This window comes from Ochotona curzoniae, unplaced genomic scaffold (assembly GCF_017591425.1).
Source record: "Ochotona curzoniae isolate NIBS_2020 unplaced genomic scaffold, NIBS_Ocur_1.0 scaffold_4506, whole genome shotgun sequence".
Classification (NCBI taxonomy): Eukaryota; Metazoa; Chordata; class Mammalia; order Lagomorpha; family Ochotonidae; genus Ochotona; species Ochotona curzoniae.
Window position 1 is genome coordinate 64,100,681 of NW_024467119.1, and position 6,487 is coordinate 64,107,167.

At 35.9% G+C, this 6,487-nt stretch overlaps 1 non-coding gene across 1 annotated transcript; it reads right to left on the reverse strand.

The window, feature by feature from the left end:
- Positions 1 to 3,001: 3,001 nt before the first annotated feature.
- On the reverse strand, positions 3,002 to 3,109 carry LOC121147595. The gene has a single exon (XR_005882414.1). It is a non-coding gene; the product is annotated as a U6 spliceosomal RNA (small nuclear RNA).
- Positions 3,110 to 6,487: the final 3,378 nt, after the last annotated feature.

The window sequence follows — 6,487 nt, forward strand, 5'->3', positions numbered from 1 at the left end:
TTGCTTCTGTAGACTGATGGCTTACCACTAATGGACAAATAAATATCATGTAAGTCCAGGCATTTTGAAAATTTAACTTTCTCACTTGGTTTTAGAATAAAATAAAATAGCTAGAAGTAGCAGGCCTCCAAAAATATGTCAAATTCCTGGACAGATTATGTATTTTACAGAAAATTTTCTACAAATGTGGTCAATACATTGATAAAGCATTCCCTTGCTATATGTGATGTGAAATCAGCAATAAATTATTTATATTAGCATTGTTTCTGAATAAAAATCAATGTGAATTGATTTTCATAATATATATAAATTGAACTAATTTCTTATGTTTTGTAAATATGGTTTTAAGAATAAGATATTTCTCCCTTCTCTCATCCTTCTTTCTTTTTCATTTTTGTGATGATATACTTTCAATTTACTTTATAATCACCTGATTAGTCCTCTAATGCATGAAGAATCCATTAAGTAGTTAGTAGGACAAACATTTTTCTATCAAATTTTGGAACACTGATATTGTTATTTGCATACATGTATATATGCAATGCAAAGAATGAAAGACCTAGATCTTTATTCCCCAAAATGTAAGTTAAAGAAGCAAGTAATTATCTATTCTCCTCATCACTGATACATTTCCATAATGCAATTCATTTGAGAAAAGAATCATGAAAGAAATTAGACATTAAAAACAAAACATAGACACAGCCTATCAATGCATATACGGACAAAAATGTAAGACAGCGACAGGCTAATTAAGCCAGAAATGTACAGAATTGGTTATCTTCCATTAAGAAATAGGATTAACTGAAAACACTTTGAGACCCCACTTATGAGGATGTGTAGACCTATGGAGATAAATGATTACATTCAGAGATTTAGCAACTCAAATAATCCAAGCGGTAGACTGTAATTTGTATATTTGACTCAATATAATTTTGAATGAAAACAATCAAACTATTTAAAGTATATATATGTGTTCTTACTGTAGCTACATAAGCACAAAATTAAATTTGCTTATATACAAACTGTTTTGTGATAAATGCATTTTATTATTCTAATAGAATTGAAGATGTAAATTTCAAATCTTGTAATTCAACTACCTTCCTTTTACAGAAATATCGTATTAATTCATTTCTGATCAGTGAGAAGGAGCACAATAGTCTCAGTGGATGAGCCTCTGCTCCTTAGGCAATCCAGCAGCTATTTTTGCAGCCCTGTTTATTTCTTTAAAAGTCAACGTAACACAGAGCAGGACAACAGGACAAAGAGAAACAAGGAGACAAAGGAAGAGACCTTTTACTAGCTGTTTCACTTCTTAAATTCCTCAATAAGGAGGAGTACTGTATAAGTCAGAACCGAGAAGTGTAGCTCTGTCGTCTACTTCAGTTACTAGCGAGGAAGCACTTAGGTCATCCTTTCCTGCTTCTATGGGAGAATCAGCAGGAATTATTATTGAAAATGGAACAGTTGGAACTAGAACTAGTGTTCATATCGATGTCAGCATTATAGGAAATGGTTTAACGCACTGCTCTAAAATACCAACCCAGTTAATTTTGTAATATCATAAAATGATCACTAATAATCTGTAAGGAAATGCTACATGATTGACACCTGTTTTGTAATTGCAGCTTTACCATACACCATTTCAATTCCTACATGGAAACCTAATGCTTGGAGAAGTCTTATAGTCCAGCAAACAGGCAGCAAGGAATGTATCAACTGATTTGATTGGCAGATCAGAGATGGACAGCTTCAGCCATCTCAGTTGGCTTTTTCTTCCATTTCCTTAAACTCTTTAATTAAAAAGCGATTAACAACAGTAAAACAATAGTAAAATGTGTCTGTCTATATTTTATTTTTAATGTCTAATTTATTTCATGAATCTTTTCCTCAAATGAATTGCATTATGGAAAAATAATGTTACTGGATACTGACACCCTGCCAAATCTTAACAAAAACAAACACTATGTAGAGAAATGTCACTCTTGAATCATGACAGACTATATTCCGAATCAGAAAAAAAAATTATGTTCTTTTTATCCTTCCAATAGTACATCATCCATCATGTTGTAAATGATATTCATGTATTTAATGATTGATTATCAATGTAAATATGAGAGAGAAGAGACAGACATGCAGAAAGAACAAAAGAAAGAGAAGGTGGTTAAGAGCAGAGAGAGAATAAGAAGTAACTAGAAAGTTACTTCCAAGTTTCTTAAATAAAAGACAATGGGGTTCATGGAACTACAGCTCCTTTAATCACTTAATGCATTCTTAGTGTGCAGCTGTACTTCCTAAGAGTGTATTTGACGGGACTAATGCATTGGTGAAGAGACAAAGTCATGTCTTCCCTCACGGAGATTAGAACTCTAGAGAAGGAAAAGACGATCAAGAATAGTCAGCATCAGGCATGATGAGCGGTAGGCAAATATGTGCTTCTGAGAAGTTTAGAAAGAGCTAGCTCACCAGCCTATCTGAAAAACAAACAAGCCTTTTTAGAATTAAAGAAGGAGTAGTGCAGTTATAAATACTTCAACACACCAACAAGAAAACTCTAAAGAAGTATTGGGTGTTCCAGAGTCTTCAAAGGTACAATTATTCATTTTCAGGAAGAGATGTGCTTTTACTTCCATACAGGAGTTTCCATTCAGAAATACACATGAGCTTGAAAGGAGTTAAGTAAAATTCAATACAATTGAATAGCTATCAGCTAAATTCTAGTTCATTCCCATTGCTTCATGCATTCTTCTCACACGGACAAACGCAGTGATTCTAATACACGTTGCTGCTCATTTAGCTTTAGCAGTTTGCATCGTGTTGTGTGTGTGTTTCATTGTATTTTGTTTTGTTTTGGTTTTTTATTTGGTCATTTTTCCTTTTATTGAGAAGCAGCCTTGAGACTGGAGGCTGCCTGGTAGCGCCCCCTGATGAAAGCAAGGAGTACAGCCACATGAACCAGGAGCACCACCATGGCCAGGTCTAAGCCCAGCACAGTGGCACTGGAAAAAATACGGAACACTTCATGAATTTGTGTGTCATCCTTGCGCAGGGGCCATGCTAAATCTTCTCTGTATGTTTCTAATCTTAGTATATGTGCTGCCGAAGTGAGCACTCATGTGTGCTTTATTACACAATTTCTAATAAATTTTCTGTCTGCAGATATGAGACATATTGCTGTTATGGCATGCAGATAGAGCTTGTAAGGACAATCATATTTATTGTTTCCAAGTGTAAGGGAGTGATTTTTCAGATGCAGCATCCCGGCTTTACTTTTTTTTTATTTCATTTATTTTTTTAATTGAAAAATTATGTATACAAAGAGGAGGAGAGACAGAGAGGAAGACCTCTAATGCGTTAATTCACTTCCAAAGTGGTCTAAACAGCAGGAACTGCACCAATCTGAATCCAGGAGCCTGAAGCCTCCTTCGGATCTCCCATGTAGGATTAGACCCGGCACCTGTATGGGATCCTGACACATGCAAGGCAAGCACTTTAGCCAATAAGTTACTGCCTCAGGCCCAAGCATAACTTTTGGTTTAGACAGCATTTGTACAGACATATAAATGGCTAGTAATGGATGTTTTGAAACTGTGTGGAAAGAAGATTCCTGGAAGAAAGAAGACTACGTGAAAAACCAAAACCATTAGCTAGTACAAAATTAGCAGGATTAAGAGTGTATGGTAGGACAATGTAGGATGGGCCCGCAAATCATCAGGAAATGAGGCCAGGGAGATGAGCAGCAATCCTCTCGTGGTCAAGTGATTTCATTTTAATTTCACGGTAAGAGATAGATGTTGAAAGAGTGGTACAATCTCGTATTTTTGATAAATCAATGGGTATCAGAAAGAGAAGGAATGAGGGAAGGCAATGGTAGAGAAGCGTCCAGTTAGCCACAGGATAACCAACCCTGTGAGAAAGCTTTAATGGATGCCTCAAAACCCGTTCAAGGTGATGCAAAGTGAGGCAGCAAGAGTTTTTTTGTATTGAGTGTTTTGTAGAGCAAGTTAGGATCCAGAATCTCTCTTTGTCAATATTCTATCACCGGACACTCAACTTGCTTGAAAAGTTAATTTCTTCTTATGTTCCAAAACGCGATTGAAATTTCTGCTTCCATTTATAGGATCCTCTTACAACGAATCTCTGTAATAAAAACACCATCCCCACTTCTGGCCACTACTATATTTTATAAATGATTCTGCCGCAGTCTTGTACACATGATAACCACGTGTTTTTTGCCGTTTAAAATTAAAAGTTCCTTGATCTTCGTAGATTACTCATCTTTGACAAAATTAGTTTTTCTAAAGCAATACACAAACATAAATGCTACATAAAACTACTTTTAAGAAAATTGTCAAGTTTTGTTAACACTTTCAAAATCAGGATGTATATTATATAGAAAATTATGTGGAATTTCAAATATATTATGTAAAACACAGTTTCGACATGAGCACTATATCAAAGGCTTAACTATCTCTTTCATTGAATAAATGTTTTTATCATTATGAAGACTTTGTAATTCAACATTGTGCATGTTTTGATGTTCAATAGTGTATGAATACCACGAATACCATGATAAAGCTCTTGACTTTATCATGGCACATGTGGTATATATTTTCGGGGCATATTTTATGTCTCTCAGCCCAACGGACAATGATGCTGAAAAGCAAGTCATGTCCTGCACAACTCCACATAACTATGGTGTTTAGTCCAGTAGTCATTATAATTCAAATCTTGTAATATTTACAAGATAGATTTATTAAGAAAATAAATTTGACTGTTCAAAATATATTTCCATGTAATTACTTGAGAAAAAAAATATAATTGTCAGGTAAAATGAGGTTACATATATGATACTCAAGAAAATAATGCAAAGGCAATTATAGGAAGAATGTGCATGGATTGCAATCATTTCACAACAAATAAACATTTGGAATATTTTTCTTACAATTTGAAAAGTTTTCATTTACTCTGTAATTACATATATATTAATCTGTAATTACACATAAATTCAAAAAGTATAAGGTAAGAACACAAAGAAAACAAGAGATTTGTCTGAAAACCTTAAATTTCCAATTCTTCAAAATGCACCATTATAATTTTTTTTCATTAATTACATTGCATTATGTGACACAATTTTTTAGGCACTGGGATTCCCCCCACTCCTCCCCATACCCTCCCCTCATGGTGGATTCCTCCACCTTGTTGCATTACCACAGTTCAAATTCAGTTGAGATTCGTTCATTGGAAATATTTATCGGGCATAAAGTCCAGCATCTTATTGTCCAGATAACTTCAACAGCTTCTTGTGGAGACAATCTCTGGTCAGAAGGTAGAGCCAGCAAAGAATCATCCCAATCAATTCAAAGCCCCAACATAACATCAGCAACAATTTACAATGTTATGGAATTAATTGACATGATATTGATTAACCAATATGTCAAAAAAAAAAATAATGCAGGTTTTTAACCTCATCCTGTGACTTCATTGACATACTAATTTTGGAGTATATACAACTATAGAGTACTATTCAGCTGTCTCGTGTCTATTTTCATTTTAGTATTTTGCAATTTATAGTGTTGAAGCATGATTTTGCTGAGCCTGGTTGTTTTTCAGGTGGTCTGAACTGGCTTATAACTCTAACAACACATGTGTCATCAGTTTAGGTACAGAACATTTTTTTAGGAGGAGTGTGCAGAGAAATCCCCAACATCCCAATGAGGCCTCACTCATCTTTGTGTCCCTCCTAGTGAGGTATGAGTGAATCCACGCTGACCATTTCCTGTCTGATTCTAAGCTTTCCTTGTTATTGTCTGTGTATTCCAGGTTTTTTGTTTGTATGTTTGTTTGTTTTGAGGGGTTTCTGGAGTGATCCTAATGGTCACTGCAAGGGAGGGTGGGGACCCAGAGCTGGATCCAAGCAAGGACCAGAGAAGGCTCCCCTCCCTAGTCCTAAAGGAAATTTATTCTTCTGTTTCTGCGGACCGCTCAGGGCTCCTGGTTGTCGTTCCAATGATGCTGGTTCCTTCATGTCAGGGTTTGGATTTCTTCCATCCCCTGTGTAAAATCTGGAGGGGGTGGGTGCCCTGAGAATTGTTGGCCTTCAAAGGCACTCCTATTCCCTGTGGTCTCCTTGGCAGTTGGGATGTAGTCTTTGTTGCTCATATTGATAGTCCTTGGTGAGGGAGTCCTCAGGGTTGGGATACAAGTCTCCTCCTGTCCACCTGCTCCACTATGGTGTCCCTCCCTCCTCCATGCATATGACTTCCTGTTAAGAGCTTGTCAGTTTCGTTCCTGATTCCCCCCATATGCCTTTGAAGCTTTACTATTGTCTAATGTTGACTCGAGTTTGTTATCTATGAATTACCGGATATGATCCTGATAGTTTATATTTCACATCTTCCGCATACATTCTAGGGAGATGGAAGATTTCTCTGCGCTCCCTCCCCATTACAGAAACATAGGGCATTAAGAATGTATTAGGTTTTACAGT